A 21,100-nucleotide genomic window follows, 5' to 3' on the forward strand; every position below is an offset into this window, starting at 1 on the left:
TGAAGTCAGTATCTAAAGACTGGGTTTTTTTTTCTTCCCACTAACTTCACAGAACTCTTAATAGATCTAGAAGTTATAAGTATTATTTAGGGAAAACTCAAAAGCACTCTTCTGTTCAGTCTGCACTGGAAGTGTAAGAACGATTTTTACTATCTGAAGAATACAAGAAACCCAGTACTGAAACTCCACGCTACTAGTAAAGAGGGGGAAAAAAAAATAACTATTTTAAGGTCGCACAAGCCTGTGGAGCCTGGTTTGCTATAGCCAATTGCCTTACTGTAATGTGCATTTCTGAAACTGACTGATGTTAGGATTTCTATTTCATGCATGCAGTTCAAGTGCTGTGTAGCTTGTAGGTTGTTCCAGTGCAAGTAAGTGACAATCTCTTGGCATAGGTGCATGATGTCTATCGTCTGTACACATACATTCCCAAACAACTTGCATCAAAGAAAATTGACACTAAATCACAGTGAGACTCCGTGCACAGCAGCAGAGAGCCAGATCTTCAACATCTAGTGATCTTATGTACACTTTTGGGTTTTTTCCTCTTGTATTTCAAATTTTTTGTGCCTTGCAGGGTATGGTCTATGTCTACAGACATTTAAGTGTCAGCAGCTTCCATTTCACGCTGCCAGACCCTGTTGCCAAAAGGTAGGTATGCTTACTGCTCCTCCAGTGTACCCCACATAAGCACCTACCGTTTATTTTATTCAGTCATTTTGAACATTTAATTATTTTTCAAATGTTGTTCTGCACTCTGCTTTGCAGCTGAACTGTATTTCCATCTGAAATACAGCTGAATTGTATTTCCATCTAGGATTCAGGGATGGAAGCCACCATGTCAGAGCAAATGCCTGCTGCTATTCCCCATCAGTTCAATGTGCCTGACTCCCTCTGAGTGCATGTTGCAGGTCTGGTGCTCTGTATACTCCTTTTTAGAGATCTGCCATGCTGGATAGAAGCTGAAATCGGAGTGTATGGGCTGACTTGCAACTACAGAAGCAGAGAGAAGAATCTTCTCCCCTCCTTTCCCAAAGTCAATCATTCAGGAAATGCACATATGCATGTCATACCTTCTAATTATATGCTTCTCAAGTTTTGGTGAGCTCATAAGAGAATTTTTTTAAAGAGTGAAATTATTAACTCATGGAGAACTAGCTATGCTTTGCATTTCATATCCATGTATGCCTCCTTCTCTATCCCCTGTGTTTAAAATATCCCCTTTTCTCCATTCCAGAGTATTTTTCCTTTCCAGAAGAAATCAGTACCTTAAATCCATAACTGCACATATAAGACACTGAGACTGATCAGTGAATAACTTGTTTAAACTTAGCCTTTCTATTTTCCTATTTAAAGCAAAGAAATAAATGCTACTCATGAAAAATGGCAAGTCAAGGAATTAAAAAAAAAAAATTGGAAATACGTGGATCTCAACTTTCCATCTCTTCTGCCAGCTTATTACAGGAACTGTATGGACACTGAGACCACTGAAAGGCAAACAAGTTACTATTCTTCCAAGTATGACACCCTGAAGTAAAAATTTTTGTCTTCGTTGGGTTCTCTGTTATCCAGTTTGCGAATATCAAGTGAGTCATCATTTGCATACAGGTAGTAACTTGTATCTTCATAGCACTGGAACTGCACTGAATCTCCTTGGTAATGCATGATGAAAAAGTTATTATCTTCACTCAGCTATGAAAATACACAAAGTAAAGAACATATGTTATAGTTTTAAATCCTTTCTATATGGTTTCATGTAACAAAAAATCAAGTACGTTGCTTGCTTGTTATATTTTGAATGCTTTTCTCCAGTTATACATATTACCAATTTATTTGGCCACACATAATCATTTTGAGACAGATTCTGTGATACCTATGAATAAAAAAAATTCATTTCCCTCAAAGGACTGGATATTGCCAGACCCACAGCTGCATTCCATTGCTTCACAAGAAGACCAGCACAGTTTTCCTCTGCAGTATATCTGTTACTGGGGTAATCTGGGAGTTTCATCTTCTTGCTTTGTTACATATTTGCACATATTTGCACACTCTCAGGTTTCCAAAATACTTTTTTAGAGCTCTATCTCTGGAGGAATGGCTATTGTCAAAACAGCCCCTGTGTGAATGTGTCCCGGGGCTCCTGAGGCACTGCAAGCTCAGAACGAAGAAACAGTTACCAGAAAATATCATGCCAGAGAGGAAGAGTATGTGCTGAGAAGTAGCCTTGGAATTTGTAAGCCATAGACACTAATAGCCCTGTTAATTCTGCAAAAACTGATAAGCCCAGGAGAACAAGGAGCTGCTGAACCTGACCGTGGCCGGTCATATAACCCACACCACATCCAGGAAGGCAGCAGCTGCTCTAAGTGGACAAAAAGTGTACATACAGGGACACAGTGTACATATACATTTCAGGGACACGTGAAACATGTGATGCCATGTGTGACTGTGTACATCTGCCTGGAAACCCTTTGAATGTGAGTACAAACCCACAGTTCCAGGTTTGTACAATAAGAGAAGGAGCAACTGAGAAGCTGTGTGAACTGAGAAGCCAGTTATCTGCTGGTAATAGTAAAAGCTTTATTAATAAATGTTTAAGAATTGTGTTTCCTCCAACTCGGCCTCTTGTCAGGGGGTGGGGAATCTATAAGGTAGTTTGGGGAAGACTGAGATGGTAAGTTGACACACCATGATCAAATTATTTCATCTTCCCTCTTGGGTGACCTGTTTGAACTTTCTCATCCTACACAAAGAACAGTTCTACAAATCTGACTAGTCTGGCATATTATCACTGTGCACTATGCTTAAAAGGACTCTTAAAATGAAACTGTATGCTTGGGGAAAAGCAGGAGAATATTAAATGGTTCCAGCTGTGCTGCAGATTAAGGCACTGGCAATAACCACCTTTCCATCGAAGGAGGAATGTGTCCTTTCAGCCCATACATCAACAGAGGATGGAGAGAAAATGTCCTGCAGTTATTGCAGAGCACATGAAAGAAACTTGAGGATACACTTCCTGCAGTAGCATAGCTGTAAGGAGAATCAGCTAAAACATTCTTTCCAGATCAAGCCAGTATAACAGCAGAATATCTGCAGCTTTGATCAAAAAAATCTGTTTTCAAAAAATACTTGTAAGTGGAAGAAAATTTGCCTTCAGAAATACCTCTTAGGGATTCAAATATGTAATGAGGAAATACAAATGGAACAAGAGAATCTAGTAAAATTGGAAAAGGAGGAAAGACAAGCCTGCAGAAGCAAGGAGAGGGATTAATATGTACTATATAGAAATTCATCCTGGAGCAAGGGAGACTCAAATGGGATCTGGTAAATATGAACTCTACATTAGGTGACTGCAAAAGCAGATTGAGATGAAAAAATTAAAAATACCTGCAATAGCTGCATGGAATGATGAAAAATTAAATAGAGAATAATCACAGGAAGATGATTTAGGGGAAGACTTGGGAAATGACGTGTGACTGGGAGAAGAAAGAGGAGCTGGGAGTAGGAACATGTTCAAACACTGCTAGGCTGAGAGTTGCAGCAGGTCATTGAGGAACAAGGTGCTTTGCAAGAAATAATGACACACATAAATTTCCAGTGTGGACTGTTAAGAAAGCTGCTAAGACATCCGGGAGAACATGATGGACTCATGCCTGCTGAAGCCATCATGAGGACATCTCCTATGGCTGCAGCCATGCCTGAGAAGCCATCTGCAAGTCTGAAGAAAAAAAAAAAACTGGTTTTCTGTTATAAACTGTCTGTTTCTTTGCCACTGCATCAAATGAAGAATTAAATTGCAGGTTAGGTTTCACATTTAGTGGCAAAAAATACACATTTACTCACATCCCACAGGTGATTCACAATGCTCTTGGAATAGCTTATCTATTCTCACTTTAGAAAAATGCTAAAAATGTTGTCTCTGTACATTAAAGAAAAAAACATCATATGAAATAATATGTCAGTGATGGAAGTTACAGAAAAAGATGTGAGACAGTAGTATCCAAGTTTTAAAATAGTTCAAAAAATTATTTAAAGTCAGTTTGAATAAGGAACAAGGAGCATAACCCCAGCGTAAGTTCAACTGCTGCACTCTAAACCAGGAAGCAGCTAAAAGATAAGGAGAGAAAATGAAAGCCAGCTGAAATGGAACAAATCATCTTACACCGTCAAGATATTTTACAGAGGTCAGTACAGGGCACAGTACAACCTACATCTTGCCTCAGGTAATGAGCATATGATTAAAAATTGTGTGAGTTGGACAATAATGATAGACAAACTGGTAGTACTGAGCTGCCACCTTCATTGCATCAAATAAGCTATGGACCTTGGAATATCGTTAGAAATTAATTATATGGTGCTTTGGATTTTTGACTAAAACATCACTGACAATACCCCAGTGTTATGGCTATTGCTGAGCAGAGCATGCACAGCATCAAGACCTTTTTTTCCCACTGTGCCCCAGAGAGTGGGCGGGGAATGGTCAAGAATCTAGGAGGGGACACAGCTGAAACAGCTGCCCAGAGCTAAAGGGATACTTCATGCCATGTAATGTCATGCCCAACCATAACGACTCAAGTAGAGGAAAAAGGGAGTGGGATGTTTGTTTTTTTTGCTTCCACAGTGGCTGTCGCAGAGAGACTGGCTGGGTATTGATCTTCTGGGAGGAGGTAAGTACCTTCAGATCTCAGTCCACTCAGGCAGGGGTATTATAATCAAAGTTCTGGGAAGATGCTGTCCAGTTATAATATCCTAATAACCCTGCATCATCTGCCAAGGAACAATAGCTTGAGGAGGTACACATAGATCTAGTGATAGAATTGTTCACCAGTAATATTTTAAGTAGATGTGTAAAGTCAAGAAGGAATTTAGGAAGGAAAGAGAAAGGAAGGTTTGAAACAGAGGGGAAACTGAGTGTTACTACTAATTAATCAGAACCTCGTAGGGTTAAGTATAGGTCTGAGAGTGGTGCTGAACCATGAATAGTAAATTATTATGGTTGAAGCCAAACAGAAAGAACACTGATGGGAGATACTACAGATACATATTAAAGGAGATGTGCATTTCTCTGATATCCAATATATAATCACTAAACCCTACACTTCTGGAAGAATGAAAAAGAAATAGCAAACATTCAGACATAATCAATGAAAATGGTAAAATGAGAACCTATACACAAATTAAAACCTATACATACCTGTAACAACACATAATGTTAACAACTGTTGTTGATAGTTCCCCTCTCACTGTTTCCCCTGCACTCCCTCCTCTTACAATCTGTTTAGCTGCCGATGTCCAAAGGATACAGGCTCAGCTCTGATCCTACATGGCTGCATAATTTTGGTCTAAGGAATGTGCTAATTTATGAGATGGCCTTCAAGAAAATAAGAGGGGCATGAAACAGCACCAGTTTAGTTGAGGACTCTGGGTGAAATCAAGTGATTAACATCAACAGTGAACGCTAAATAAAAATCCTTTCAACATCACAGCCATAAGCTGGTTTGGTTTGGTTTGGTTTGGTTTGGTTTTTTTCAGAAATAACTCAAATTAACACTTTACTCTGTGTGAGCTACATCAAGGGACAAAATTTGTAAATGTAATCTCACTTGTGCTAAAAGAGACTGCATTGGCTAGTGGGAGAATTATATATAAAGAGGTGGGGAAAACGGTGGGGAAAACAACCCAGCACTGTTGGGAGAACAGTGGGTCAATAGTTGGGACAGCTTTTTCTGTGGTGGAGCTCCAAGGCAATACAATTACATAGCTCTTCATTCATCCTCTAGTGTGGTCGACTGGATTTGTACATATGATATTATTAATTGTTGTGAGCTTGCTTTATTACAGAGTTGAAGTAATGAGTTATGCATAAATGTAAGTCTGCTCCCAGGTGAACCAATGGGTCTGGCCTCTATGCTGCTGCTCCAGCTTGGTGATCCTGACTGTTTTCCTTGATCTCTGACCACCATAATGCTGCAGTAAATATTGGTTGTGGTCTGTGTTACCTTCTTGACTTAATCCCCTATCAGAATAAGGTTTTACTACAAACTATTATCAACTGCTACAGGATGTTATTCTTTTACTGTGATAATAACAAACTAATTAATGAAAGATGTTTTGATAAATATTGTGAACTGTATTTTCTGTATTACAGTACTAGGAATTTATAACACTATATGCAGCTCTTCCTGCCGGTATAACAATAGGCTCCACAGATTCTCATGTTACTGGTAATTCTACTGCAGTCTTCCAATAAAAAAAAAGAAAATGTCTGTCTTCAAGGCTTACTGTTAAAAGCTAGCAGGCTAAATATCAGCACCACATTTGTCATTGGCCATGAGAAATACTTCTCCCTTACAGTCAACTGCTTCCACAAGGATGGGGAGGCCTAATTTATCACACCAGAAATTATTTGCACACCACTGCACCTATTCTAGAATGTTTATTACGAATCTTACAATTCAAACTTAACTACGATTTTGCCTCTTGGCCTAACTGGATGTGGTTCATGTGCACGCTGCTGCTTTTTCCTCACACAAATGAGTAACTTTTTTTTTTTTTTTCTCCTACTAGAATGTTTCAGCAGGAAACAAGAATGAGTAGATTACTCTCTATCTTGTTATGTAATTAATGGGTTCTCAGAATTAATTTTTCCTATTAGTTATCTGTTTAGAACCCAGAATGATGTATAGGTTCCTACAGGCAACTGTTACAGCTCTTCTTTCAAGCTGTACCCCAGAGCTTGCAGCCATCAATTCACTAATTCTTTCCCTTTGAAATAGATCCACGGAAAGAGGTATACCTTTTTCTATAAAAAGAAGCACATGAAATACATTTTAGAAGAATCTAATACAATTGTGGTGGTTTACACCCCACAAGGAGGGGACTAGAATTTTCTTTATATATTTCCTAGGCTTCATTGCTTTCTCCTTTTTATGTAAAGCCAAGGAATATTTGTGGCAACCAAGTAACTCAGAAGGAATTTAAACTGAAGGACCCATTTGGATTTTCAAGGCCCAGTGTGCTGGAGATTTGTTCATAAATTATTAAAAAAAAAATTAATAGTACTCTAGTTCATACCTTTGAAAGACCATTTCAGAATTACTTCAAACAAGAAATTTCTTATAGTTTCAAATTACCAGGATTTCTTTCTGATTGAGGAGAAATGTTAGCAATGTCAGAAATAATACACTGGCAATTTTAGGCTTTCAGTGTTTCACATTTACTATCACAAGTTTCTGAAAGCTACCTAATCCCAGGTAGCTTTGACTGTTCTCATTGAAATTGAAAAGGTTGTCCTTTCCATATAGTAAATCTACTGTACTACAGCCCTAAAAAGCCAATCATTGGCTACATTTCCTTAGTTTTGTATTTTCTCATTCATGTTGGAATGTCTGTCCAAGATATCTTACAGAATAAATAAAATAGTTTTGTCTAGAGAGAAGACAACAAAATCAAGCTTTGGTCACAAAAATGTGTTAAGAAGCCACTTGGCTACCTGTATTTCTCTACACAGTGTATTACTCCTAATTTACAGTCATCTGCTGATCAGTCTGAAAGTACTTCTTAAAAAATAGTATGGGAAACATCACCACCTTCATGTTTTAATTGAAACTCAGATATTTTGCCTGTAGATTGAAGGATGTTTTCATACACATAAGTCAAAAGTACGGAAAAGTGCTTCTTTTTCTTTTTCTGAAGAAAATATTTAAATTCAGAAATAAGAGAGTAAACAATCACTCAATGAGCAACAGCAAGACACATGTGCTTTTTTTACACCCACGTTTGCATGCACATTCTCTCTCACACACATTTTTATTTGTCTGATTATGATTATATACCTGTCCGATGGCAGGATCATCATGGTTACGTGTATCCATGCTGGATCTTTGCGCTAAAGGATAATCTGGCTCTGTGCAGCACGCTTTTAACACCTGTGTTTACAAACACACAGATTGGTTATTTTGTCTTCATATTTTGTTCTTTTAATCCTCCAAATCACTGAATCATAGAATTTTCAGGGTTGGAAGGGACCTTTAAGATCACCTGGTTCCAACCCCCCTGCCACGGGCAGGGATACCTCCCACTAGAAAAGCAGCTGTTATTTGGTGTTTCCTTGCCACTTGGAGGATCTCATGTGAAAATCTGCTCCGTGCCACGTTTTCCATAGTATTAATTCTTGCAAAATGTCTCATTTTTCATAAAGTCCATTAATGTTTACACTTAAATTATCCAAGCTGAATAAGTTGATAAGTTCTCAGAACACTTCTATGAATATATTCCTCTTTTATCATTTGCAATGCAAAATTAACTGGGTTGCAAGGACCAAGCCAGTCAAACTGTTTAATGCCTGAATTCAGTTTTCCATTGCAGCCAAGACTGAGCCATATTGTAAATGGAATAACATAACTTAATCACAGATATAGAGCCCTGTCATCTTCTATACCAGAATTCTGGTTGATATTAAGAAAATAATATGTATTCTGATGGAAAAAGGAAGGTCTGTGATGTTTCCAAGGTTTATACGTAATTGGGAGACACTAAGTATGTCTTACCTGATTTTCAGATAAGAATTGCCTGTAGTGATATTCAGAAACATAATCTGGTATGGCCTGGTATTTTAATATAGGGTGCTTGAGAAGTGAAATCCATTAGGGCTCAACAATCAGTTCTTTCCTTGATGTGGTGGAACACCTTGCAAACAACTAATTTTTGAAAAGTAATCTCTGAACCTGAAAAATCCTTTAAAAATACTTTATCTTTCAAGATCAGAAATGAAAATCCCAGTGGGATAGTTGGCTATAAAAATGATGAATATATCTTGCAACATACACTCCTCCAGATAACTTCAGGAAATAGATTTTAGGGAAAGTCATCTGTGCATTAAAAACAAATAAATACCATCAAAGACTTCATTTGAGGAAGAATTTGAAGATTTAACCCATTGTACATGGCCAGCATTGGGTGAAGGGCCATTCTTTAACTCAACATAACCTATGTAAACAGAACTTCTTTTGTCTTTGCCTTCATTTAGAGGGTAAATGCTAGTACAACATTTCTTTTCAGACAGACTTTAGTAAATGCTGTAATCTTCTAATAGGAAAAACAACCCTTGTCTGCTCTTTCTACCACAAACAAACCTGCATGAGACTGGAGAAAATGAGAATGTTCTTATCTCAACAGATGTTAAATGCCTGAAATAGGTGCAGCTGTATTTTCTTTTTTTCACAGTCATTATCTTGTTATTCAGACTGCTTAGGAGAAAATAATTCTCCTCTTAAACTTATCTCTTTCCAAGGCAACATTCCTGCTTCTTCCTCTGCTTTTATTCCCTGCATGTTTTCTGGTTAAGAAACTTCTCTCTGCACAGAGATTGGTGCCCAACATCCCCAGCTGCCTTACGGTGACAGTAGTCAGCTACCCAGCCCTATAATTTTTGCAATAACCTGCTTTAGATATTTCCCCAAAGAGAATAGAAGGAGATAGTCAGAAGCTGTTAAATATGGAAGATGGCATATAAGGAAGGTGGTACATAAAGGAAAATAAATTTGAAACGGTCTGTGAGGAAATTTCACTACAGTAAGAAAAAGCAGCCATAAACTACAGAGGAAATTAACTGCTTACCTTCAGAAAGAGCCGCTTCTTACCCTTGCACAGTAGGACAAATTCATTAAGCTTTGACCTCTGTGTGAGGATGACCAAATTTTTAGAATCTGTTTTACATAGAGGAGAGTATTGTTACAAAATATGTATCACTTTGTAAAATGAAGCATAGCTGAAAGTACTTAGTAAAGACATAACATTCAGGTTCACTTTATATTTGTTACTCTTCCTGCTGATCACTGTGGATAACATCCTTCTCTGTATTTAAAGTCTGTGGCTTTGTGAAGCTTTAAATTTGCCATATATATGCTTTATCTCTCTGTATTTATAGCTCATGTAGCATTGATTATAGATTAATATGTATAATCTGAACTAAAAAGGCATATACGTTAGTACATAATGCATAGATGTAATATACATGTTTATACAATATACCTGACTATGTATACATCATTACAGAAAATGTAGGATTTTTTCCCCTTTTATTTTCTGAATGCTCTCTGAATCAAAATCTTTCATTATCATCATTGTGGGTGCATTGGATCTACTCGCTTTTGAGATTTTTTTTGCTTTTTTTGATACTTCCACTCTCTGATGGTCTTTGAATGGTTAAAGTTATCAAAACCTTTCCAAAGTCTAAGAGGCAATTTTACAAATCCATGCAAAGGAAATGTTTGGAAATTAACTAAATATAAGAAAACACTCCTTGCTTGGGGTGTGCCTGAAATGCAAGGCACTGCCATGTGGGAGGGTAAAAATATTTTATAGTGTTATCTAGAAATACTCATTTGGCCATTTTTCAGTGTGCAGTCTTGGACCACATGGACATTTGCTCTTATCTATTACAGCAGCTCTTTATGGTTTAAATTGGAATATATTTCTCTTCTACTAGCATACTGGAACTATCTTGGACTTTCCCAATCACTTCTTACTCTTAACAATATGAAAGTTGAAAAATGTGTCCCATCTTTCTTCATGTTTTGTTTTGGTTTTCATCTCCTCTTACAACAGGTCTTTGCTAGCCAAGACCCCTATGCTAGCAACAGAGCACAGACAATTTTCCTTAAAAAAGATGGATTTTCTAGCTTGTGTACATTTTATTTTCTCATATACATTTATCTCCAATCCAAGCCATCACTCATAACTTGTTAAGGCAAATTTTGTGACTTTGAATACTTCGTTTTATGGAACACTGAAACCTTTAATTTTCAGGGTTGCCCACTAACTGGGCCTAAATAAAAATCTGGTATAAAATGTTACTTTAATGTAAAATTTATGTATAAAATCCTACTATCTTATTTTTATACTCCCAAACATCTCTTCAAAACCAGACACAAACAAAGAGAATGGCATCTTTTATTCTCACAGGAGTCTTACCAGTAACTGCTGCTTCATCTTTTGTGAAGACACTTAGCCACGCAATATCTAAAACAGAAGATATTTAACAAATGTGTGGAATTCAACAGTTATGTTCTTCAGATTTGAAAACATTACAGACAACTTAACAAACTGTTTTAAAACATAAACTGAGAAAGAGTCTGTAATAGCAATAGGCATTAGATTTTATTTCCTGCAGGTCTCTCAGTGACCCCAGAAGACTGTACAGTCTGACTGGTATCAGGAACCCCAAAGTCTGAGCTATGAAACTAATAAATATATGGATTTATTAATTACCTTTTGTAAAGTATAATACACCTGAGAAAACAGAAGTCAGTAACGAAATGTAAAGGTGTGAATTGCTACCAAAGAGAAGCCTGAAAGTCTTTGGAAGCAGGTACAAGGACCCTGGAGTGAAATGTATAAGGTTGGAAAGTAACAGGCAGCAACAGCAAGGAGTTACTCATGTCAGCCTGAATTGCATAACCAGCCACTTGGGGAAGGCATCACCCAAATCAGGTCGAAGTCACAAACATTCAGGTTACAGCTCATTCCTAGCATGGTGTTGTCTTAACTGTATCATCATGGCTGTATGTTTGTGGTGCTTGTGTTTACATTAACAAGAATATCACATATCATTTCTTCTTTTCTTTCTTCTTCTAGGAACATCCTTTTCTTCTAAATCAGGATTGTCACGCTATGAATCTATTTACAAACTGCTTCTGTTGCACACCTATACACGTTTTGGTTCTGTTCATAAATTAACAATATTAATTGCATAAGTTGCTTTTAAATTCTGTGAAGTTATCAAGTAAAAGACACTTCAAAATTTACAAAGCAGACTTAAATACTTTATCAGTGCATTTGTCATTATTTGCATTTGGCATTTGCATTTGTCATTTGTCATTATTCACAATTCAATAGAATAAAAATAGCAAGCCTTTCTATGTCTTCATCTGAAGCATATACAATGGACTTCTTATTCCTTTAAAAGTTGGGTATTTTTAAGAAATAGAGTTTACATAAGTTGATAGCTACCTCACATATTTCAACTTTTTCCTATATTTTGCTTACAAGTATGGTTTATTTTTTTTTTACCACTACTTTCAGATCTCTGGAAAATGTGTAAGTCTGTTATTTGCCTCTTTTCTACCAAAAAATACCCACTAACAACTACTTCTGTGATGTTTTTGGTGACGGTTAGAGAAGCCTCATTTGAGACAAAAAAAGAGCTTAATGAAAAATAAAACAATCCCACAAATTCTAACATCTTCCCTGTTTTTCTTGCAGCATTTTGCACTTGTCTGTGAGGATTGTTTTTGCTTTCACTCTTTTATCAGCCAAGCATCTAGATCTCCCATTAACTCAAGTGGGAGTAAACAAAATAATCTTCTAGGTGTGTACTTACTGTAAGATGGAATAAAAGGGTTTTCATATCACTATCAGTATTTATAAAGAGGCAATATAAAGTTACATTTACGGAAGTCATAGAATCATAGAATCACAGAACCATTTAGGCTGTAAAAGACCCTTATGATTTACTGAAGACTTACCTACCATTGCCAAATCCATCACTTGAACATGTCTTTTCACTAACTCTAGGGATGGTGACTCAACTATTTCCCTGGCCAGCCTGTGCCAACACTTTGCAAACCTTCCAGTGAGTAAGTATTTTCTGATATGCAGCCTTTACCTCCCCTGGGACAACCTGAGGCTCATCTAATACTTGCTGCTTGGGAGACGAGACTGTTCCCCACCCTGCTAGAACCTCCTCTCACATAGTTTTAAAGAGTAATAATGTCTCCCCTCAGCATCCTCTTTATCCTGGAAACAATGAAAGTTCCCTCAGCCACTCCTCACAGGATTTGTTCTCCAGACCCTTCACCATCTTCTTGACAAGCTCCAGCACCACAATATCCTTCTCGTAGTCAGAGGCCCAAAACTAAGCATGTTACACATTAAACAGTGATCTGTAGTACAGTTGGTGAGTTTTGGTTTAAAAAGCACACTACCTTCAAGGGATTGTGAATCCTTGGTTGATATTTCATGATGACCATCTTCATCTATGTCAAAATGCACTGTTTTTGAATCTTCTGTCAGAATATAGCACTTCTGTGTTCTTCGCAGATTAAATGCTAATGAAAAATTAGTTGTAATTAATCTCACTAGCAGCAGAAAAACGGTAAAATTCCATTTAAAAAGCAATTGTATTTTTGCAACAATCTATGTAGGTTTAAACCATGAACAGTGTGGCCAACATTTAGCAGAAATTATACAGTGGCCTTAAACAATTGTTTTGGGGGTGTGATGGTGGTGTGAAAAAGGAAAGCAAGGATTTCTGTGCTTGGAAGGTTCTTCTCAGTAAAAAGAGATGTATGAGATCTATGTTAAACCTTTTGGACAGTTAACATGTGCAAAAACTTGGGTTTGAAATACGACTTCCATGAGTAGTCTTACAGTAGTGGTGGGGAGCCTTGTGGGGTGCCAGAGCCACAGCCAGGGCAAGGTTGTGCTCAGGAGCCTGCACACAGAGTGAGACGTGAAAAACACAGAGTTAAGTTGCAAGTTTTCATTCCGAGGAAGAGAAGAAGTGAAGTAGGGAAAGTATGCCTCCAGCATATTGTTTCTAGACTAATTTCCTTTATTTCACAGACAAGTACATGCCTGTTTCCTGAGTATGCACTTTGAAAACTGGATTTGTGTACAGACAAGAATTTTAGGTTAGAGTGCATGTCTACCTAAGATAGCAGCATTTATTCTGGGGACCTGAAATAAACAGGTCTTTGTAGCTAGAAGCTATCCAAGCTGTAGGTCCCAGAATAATGCTATGTGTCACCATTTTGATTGTGTAAGGCTGAACATTGTTTCACTGGAAAATTGATGCTTTCAACTACAGTTATTTATGAGGCCACACAGACCTCCAAAGTATGCTGTAAGATAAACAGCCTTTTCCTTGCCAGAACAATTAGGCAAGTAAAAGAGGAGTATATTTAAAATGCACCAGCAGTGACATAATGTTCTGGAAATGCTTGACTTCACAAAAAACTTTATTACTCATTTTACATTGATGCACTTCCTCTGAAACATCTGTATTTAAACAGATATTTTGGAAAAAAAAAAATAAAATTCTAAGAGGCTTTTCGTCCACCCTCTCTAGACTGACCGGAAATTCTGCATATACAATCAACAAAAGAAAGGGACAATGTAAACCCTGACAGCCTGAGTCATAACCTCCAGAAGCAACAGGTTTCACAGGTCCCATGTTGGACCTTCAGGAGGCATATTGATCACCTACGCTGGGGCAAAGGCAACTGAGACTATCAGACTTCCTGAAAAAGATGGGTTGCTCTAATAAGCAGCAGGACAACAACAACAATAATCAATACAGCAAATTTTATAAAAGATGTTATATTTTAATTTTCATAGTGCAAGAATTCTCCTTTTAACTAGAATTACAACAGAACATAGCTTTTTTTCTTTCTTTCTTTTTTTTTTTTTTTTTTTTTTTTTTTTTTCATTTTCCTTAATTTGCTTGGATTCTGCTTTGGACTGGAATCATCTTGACAAGATCACAGACATACCTGTCACTCAGGAAAGAGTTACCTGGCTTTCCAGAATTTGGCTTCACACTTCTCAGGTTCTTAGCAGACCTCTTTCCACGGGGAGGTGTTTCACACGGCTTCCTGAAGCCTGAGCGCAGCACCATTGCAGAATCACTCCAGAAATCCTGGCAGCGTGGCTTCCCTCTCTTTTCCATTCTTAAAGCAGGAGTTAGAATTGGTTACAGTATTTCGTGTTTCGGTCAATAAATTAGTTTGCAGAGAGTATGATTTTGATTAATTGCAGTTAAAGGATAAAAATCAACAAGTGTTTGACTGCTTGCATGACTCAAGTCATGACCCATGACTTTTTCAAGGCAAACACGGTGTGTTTCCAGTGGTAGTCAGTTATCTACTTCTACTTCCACCAATATGAAGGTTATAATATATTTAAAAATATATTTCCCCCAAGACAAAATATAAACAATTTATGTGACTTCAAATTAGTTTATATACTCTTTCAATCATAGGAAGCTAGCAACATTTTGGTAGCTGGTTGAAAAATTTTATTCTTTTGTCCTTCAGAGTACAGTCTAAAATAATGTTCAATATATTAATAAAAGACTGAAAATCATGCTAACTTCAACACAGCACAGTCCGACTTTCAGTAAAGACATGCAGCCATATTGCAATTTTAAATCAAGGATTGATTTAAAAAAAAAAACAAAAAAACCAACCCACCTTTTCCTGTAACTCTTTAAGCTGCTGAAATCAGACATATTTGAGCACCTGCGTGGCCAATTGCAGCAAGATCAACCTCAAAACACAGCAACTTTGAAAATTTTTCCTGCTACATAGATCATATAAATTCATTTATATTAAGGCAGCAAAGAAAATTTGTTACATAGCTTCTCTCGACCCATTAGTGATCTCATTTGTTCTTAACCACTGTTCCGTCTTCCACTTGACTCCCCCCCAACATCTGATCATAAAATTAAATCAAGTTCAGCACAAGAAATATATGGATATATATATCATATATATATCATACATATATGGATATATATATATATATATATATATATAACATGATATATGATTTTGGAGTTCATTCATGTGGTGGTACAATCCAATTATTATCCTCTACTATAACGGTACATTCATAACAAGTTATGTCTAAGACCACTGAAGATCAGAACTATTTTTGTTGAGTGTATTGGGTTGCAGCTGACAGTCCTGCTTCCAAAGAAGAGAAGAAACTGCAAGTTTATTCCAATTTACCAATGCATTAAAAAGAACCTTTGTCATGCTATGGCTAATAAATAACGAGATTATTTCAAATCAGACTAACTGTATAAAATATATACTGCAGGTGAAATACGGGAATATATAAAAATAGACATAAATTAAACTAAGGAAGAGATTTCAGAGGAAAGCTTTAGTCGGATGAAAAAATATCCCTATTTTTTAGAATCTAAACAATCAGTCCAGTAAAATAATTTTAAACTGAAGTGCACTTAAAACCCTGCTGTAATCTTCCACTCTTGCTTACCTTATTTTGCCTGCTATTGTTAGGGTACTTCTATGAAGCAGAATGCAAGAAGCTGCTCTGTTACAGCCCATTTATTGTCGGAGCACATGGCAGGAAGCCAAACCTCCAAGTAGAAGAAAAGTCTGACACAAACGTAATCTATCATATTTTGACATTCATTTATTTATATCAATATTCTCATGGCTCTAAATATTGCTGGAATTCCAGGAACATTGGAAATAGTAAGAATAAACATTTAAATATCTTTAATATGCCCCAGAAACTGCCTTCCCTGGAGCTGCATGCAAATTTTCAGCCAGTAGGTCTGCATAATGCCTGAATATACTCCTAAATACTATTCTAGTGCTTTATGTCGCTGGTGTCATTCTTGCTATCTGACATTCCTTCCACAGCTGGTTCAAGGGCAGATTCTGGGTGTATGGTAATATTAAAAAAGTGGAGTGTAGTCTCCACTACAGGCAGTTTGAGCCAAGTCAACTGCTTAAACATTTACCCAGCTATTAAAAGGGCTTTTCAGGTGTTGCAACAGCAATAGTTAGCAATAGACTAATAGCAATATTCTGCTTGTGGCATGACTAAACTTGTTTAAAGTGGATGTATCCAGATAATGGTCTTTACTGTACAAGAACTAACTCTTTTATCATTATATTTGTCATGTTCAATTGGCTTTGTCTAAATCCCTACCTACATGCATTCCTGGCCTTCCACTCACCTGTTGGCACTCTCTATGTATACACACTGAATTTGTTTTGATAAGAGAGCCTTGCATTTTTTAAGGAGGGAGTCACACTTTTACACCTTACTGAAAGAAGGAAGTTCCTCTCTAAACAATTGCTTTTTTTTTTTTTTTTTTTTTTTGCCAATTTTCTTAAAAATTAAGGAGCAGCTGATTTTTTCTAGAATTTTCAGGTAAATTCTATATTTTACCTGTGTTTAGTTTAGAAAAAGGGAGTTGGACATTGGCAGTACACCTGGTCACTATGTTAAAATATATATTTAATTACAAAGTAATGTGAAACTTCAAAAGTTGCTGGGTGTTACACAAGCAGACTGAAAAATATGGGAAGGACCCCAAATGCTTTGACCTAAGACTGTCATTTCAGTATAGGACAAGATATGCAGCAGAGGCTGGAACAAAACTGAAATATAGCTAATGGCCTGTATCAGAAAAAAGATCAGATATAAAAAATGAGTTTGAATTCTGACTCTAGCGTCAGTGCCAGATTAACACTGAGGAAAAGTCTGATCGCAAATACTGGTATTCTAAAGAAAGCCTTTTCAGTGGAAAAAGAACAAAAAACATTTTCAGTGGAAGTGGTGGAAAACATTAAAAGTGATGTAAAAGATAGGAATTTCAGATACTGGAGATGTCAGGCCAAAAGTACTTGCTCTAGTTTTGAATATAGAATTTCTAGTCTAAAATGTAGTGACTTGTTAGTTGGGAATAGAGATAATTTTTTAATTATACCAGAACTTATATTAATATTCATATGAGAAGTTCCTCTTGTTCTTCACATTGAAGTCTTTCTCCCTCATAGGCATAAACATACAAAACTAAATATATTTAGCAGTTTACAGAGAACAAAACTGACATGGCAATTTATCAATACATTTTTTTTCTTGGAAACTGTAGGGTTGTTTAATATTCTAAGAACATTTTAACATAAGCATGTAACAGTCAACTTTATCTTACTTCACATCCTGTTTACGTGGCACGCAAAAGACATATATAGGACTAAGCTGAGTCTACTGTAGCCTATCTATTGTTCCCAGTACTTCCCACCTGTCATTAAATAATTCTGTACAGTGGAGTTTTCTCATACTCAAAACAGTAGGCACTTATTTAAATGTACATGTTTTTCTGTGTACAACAGAAGACTAATGATTTAGAAATGCTCAATGCTTCTATCTACCACTTTTTGAGAAACCTGTTCTTAAAAACACATACACAAAAGTGAAGAACAGTGCTTTACAAATGGAAGCTATTTTTTCTTCACTGCAATTTTACCAATTTTTAAACATTTCTCAGAGTCTGAAGTTCTTACACCAAATGTTACTGCAGCTGTTTTTTACTGACTGTGAGTTGCATAATTTTTTCTTGTTGCCAGGAATAACAGAAAGATCATGTCTGCTGAAGCTGAGATTACAAAAGGTATGCTCTCTTCACTCATTAGGGGACACGCAGGTCTACAAAGCAGGTTCAGCAAAAGTGGCCCATAGCAACGTGCTGCTATACCCGGTGGCATTATGAGCCCTGTGCTTTCACTGCACACAGAGGAAATGCTGGAGGCTGTCAGGATATTTCCTTGGAATACAATAGCTCCTCTTTATTACAAGAAAAACAGAGTCACATTAACTTTGGCTTTAGCCCTTCAATTCCAAAGAGGCACAGGGCTGACTTCAAAAGAGAGTGGGAGACTAACAATATAAAGGGATATTCCAGAAGTTTCCAGTTTCATATTAAAATTACACAAAGTGAGGTTATGATGCATCTTTAAAGGAGATCAGTTCTTATATTTTTCTTCATCTTCATTCAATGAGGATTTTCAATGAGGCCCAGTGAAATTAAATGCTTGGTATGGAAGGACTCAGTTAAAGAACTTTTAAACAAACTGTATGTAAACAAGACCTTCAGGCTGCATGGAGTGCACCCGTAAGTGCTGAGGGTGATCATCAATGTCATTGCAATGTCACAGCAACTGGAATAGGTTCCTGAGGGTTGGAACCTATCTTCTATCCTCAAAGCACGATGGGAAGAAGGGTCGTGGGAAGCACTGAGAAGTTGGAGTCACTTTGACCCCAGAGAGGATGGAATGAACACTGGAAACCGCTTCTACACAGCGTGAAGGCCAAGAGGTCATTTGGAGCAGTCAGCATGGATACATGAGGGCTGAGTCATGCCTGGCTGACCTGAGAGTGTTCTGTAGTGAAATGACTAGCATGTTGAATCAGAGGAAAGCAGTGGCTGCTGTTTATCTTGACTTTAGTAAGATTTTCAACAGTCTTCCATTACATACCTCCAGACAAACTGATAAAACATGGGCTAGATAGACAGGTAGACAGTCAGGTTAGTTTAAAACTGGTGCCAGGCTCAGATAACTGTAATCAGTGGCTTAAATTTCACCTTGGAGGCCAGTCATTTATGGTGTACCCTAAGGTGGATAGAGGGGCTAGAACCATTTGACATCTTTATTAATAATCTAGATGATGGGGCAGAGCTCTCTGTCAGGAAGTTTGCCAACAACTCAGATTTGGGAGGAGTGGTCGAAATACTGGATGGATATTCCAGATGCGTGGGGACCTTGACAAGCTGAAGAAATGGGCTGACAGGCACTTCATGAAGTTCAACACAGGGAATGCAAAGTGCTGCAGCTGGAGAGGAATGACACCCCATACCAACACAGTCTTTGGGGATGATTGCTGAAAAGCAGCTTTGCAGAACTGGAACATGTTGTCTGGACAGGTTGCAGAGCCTCCATCCTTAAAGATACTCAAAACCCAACTAATGAAGGCCCTGAGCAAGCTCTTCTAGTTGTCCCTGCTTTGAGCATGGAGGTTACCGAACTCCAGAGGTGTGTTTGAACCTCAGCTTGCCTGTGATTTCACTAGTTTTGTGAAATAATAATAATAATAATAATGATTGTGGGTTTTTTTTTTTAATGTAGTCAGAACAGATGTGCAGAAGAGATATGGTTAGATGGGACTGAAGAAGACTTAAATTATAACCAGATTTTACTGATGCATTCCTACAACTTTTGTAGAATCACTCTAGGACAAGCATGAGTATTTGTAGCTATCCAGAAATACAGAATGTCCATTTAATTTATACTTTTGAAGTACTGCCCAGTGTTTCCACTATTCTTCATTGACTGGCTATTATAGTAGAATACAAGTGCTGTCTTGTATATGTGCACTCTGTGTAAGATGACTAAGCACTGCCACAGCTTTTGTTTGACTCTAGACATGGTGAAATATAAAGCATACTGCAGAATTGTTGATATTGTGAACATACTGTCACAGTTTTAGCCAGTAACTCAGTGAGAGATGCTGTTATTCCCCCACTCCCCTCCCAGGGGACTATAAAAAGGGGAATAAGGCAAGACATTTTGAGGTTTGAGACAATTTGCCTCTTTTCTAATTGGTGGGTTCAAGACATTCTACTTTTATCTTGTTCAGAAATTACCAAAGTTCACAGCCAGCCTGTATCATTCACAGCTAGCAGGTAGCAGGTTTGTGGTTTAGAGCCTGTAAGATCCCGTGCATGTATTCATCACCACCTCAACACGCAGCCATCATTTGCCACCTTCTAGCATTAACAGCTTAAGTTATTTTTTCATCTATGACACCAGCAAGGGCATAAATAGATGAACAAGTCACAGGGCTGAGCTGTGGCACTCTTGCCTTAGTGTTAGTGGAAAGTAGGGGAGGGAACCAGGGAAAGTTGGACAAGAGGATGACCATGAGCCACCAATGTGCCTTTGTGGCCAAGAAGGCCAATGGCATCCTGGGGTGCATCAAGAAAAATGTGGCAAGCAGGTCCATGGAGGTCACCCTCCCCCTCTATTCTGCCCTGGTGAGGCTACATCTGGAATACTATGTCCAGTTCTGGACTCACCAGTTCAAGGGCAGGGAAACACTGGAGAGGGTACAGCAAAGGGCTACAAAGATGCTTAGAGGGCAAGGACATCTCTCTTATGAAGAAAGCCTGAGGGACCTGTGTCTATTTTTAGTCTGGAGCAAACTGAGGGGGGATCTTATAAACACTAACAAATAATTAAAGGGTGGGCATCTGTGACAGGACATAAGGCAATGGGCACAAATTTGAACACAGAAAGTCCCATCTAAACATGAGGAGGAACTTCTTTAATTTGAGGGTTGCAGAGCACTGGAACAGGCTGTCCAGAGAGATTGTGGGCTTTCCATAGTATATTGAGTGGATGAATGTAACATATGTGATATGTTACATATTTTTTTCTGGTACGTGGAGCATAACCTATAGTTGGTGGTGGAATATTCTTTTTGATCCCCCTTTACT

At 37.6% G+C, this 21,100-nt stretch overlaps 3 long non-coding RNA genes across 4 annotated transcripts; 1 reads left to right on the forward strand and 2 right to left on the reverse strand.

The window, feature by feature from the left end:
- The first annotated feature begins 2,054 nt into the window (after positions 1-2,054).
- Positions 2,055-5,520, forward strand: LOC139789558 (uncharacterized). Its single transcript, XR_011723196.1, has 2 exons — positions 2,055-4,396; positions 4,505-5,520. It is a non-coding gene; the product is annotated as an uncharacterized lncRNA (long non-coding RNA).
- An 860-nt stretch (positions 5,521-6,380) lies between these two features.
- Positions 6,381-14,448, reverse strand: LOC139789560 (uncharacterized). 2 transcript variants are annotated; one of them, XR_011723199.1, is made up of 4 exons: positions 12,987-14,448; positions 10,975-11,022; positions 9,619-9,707; positions 6,381-7,928 (listed from the first exon to the last, which is right to left on the reverse strand). It is a non-coding gene; the product is annotated as an uncharacterized lncRNA (long non-coding RNA). The 2 variants fall into 2 exon arrangements; XR_011723198.1 differs by lacking the exon at positions 12,987-14,448 and having other exon boundaries at positions 10,975-11,840.
- A 5-nt stretch (positions 14,449-14,453) lies between these two features.
- LOC139789559 (uncharacterized) lies at positions 14,454-16,149 on the reverse strand. The gene is made up of 3 exons (XR_011723197.1): positions 16,066-16,149; positions 15,255-15,302; positions 14,454-14,732 (listed from the first exon to the last, which is right to left on the reverse strand). It is a non-coding gene; the product is annotated as an uncharacterized lncRNA (long non-coding RNA).
- Between the last annotated feature and the right edge of the window lie 4,951 nt (positions 16,150-21,100).

The sequence above is a fragment of the Heliangelus exortis genome, chromosome Z, assembly GCF_036169615.1.
Source record: "Heliangelus exortis chromosome Z, bHelExo1.hap1, whole genome shotgun sequence".
Taxonomy (NCBI): Eukaryota; Metazoa; Chordata; class Aves; order Apodiformes; family Trochilidae; genus Heliangelus; species Heliangelus exortis.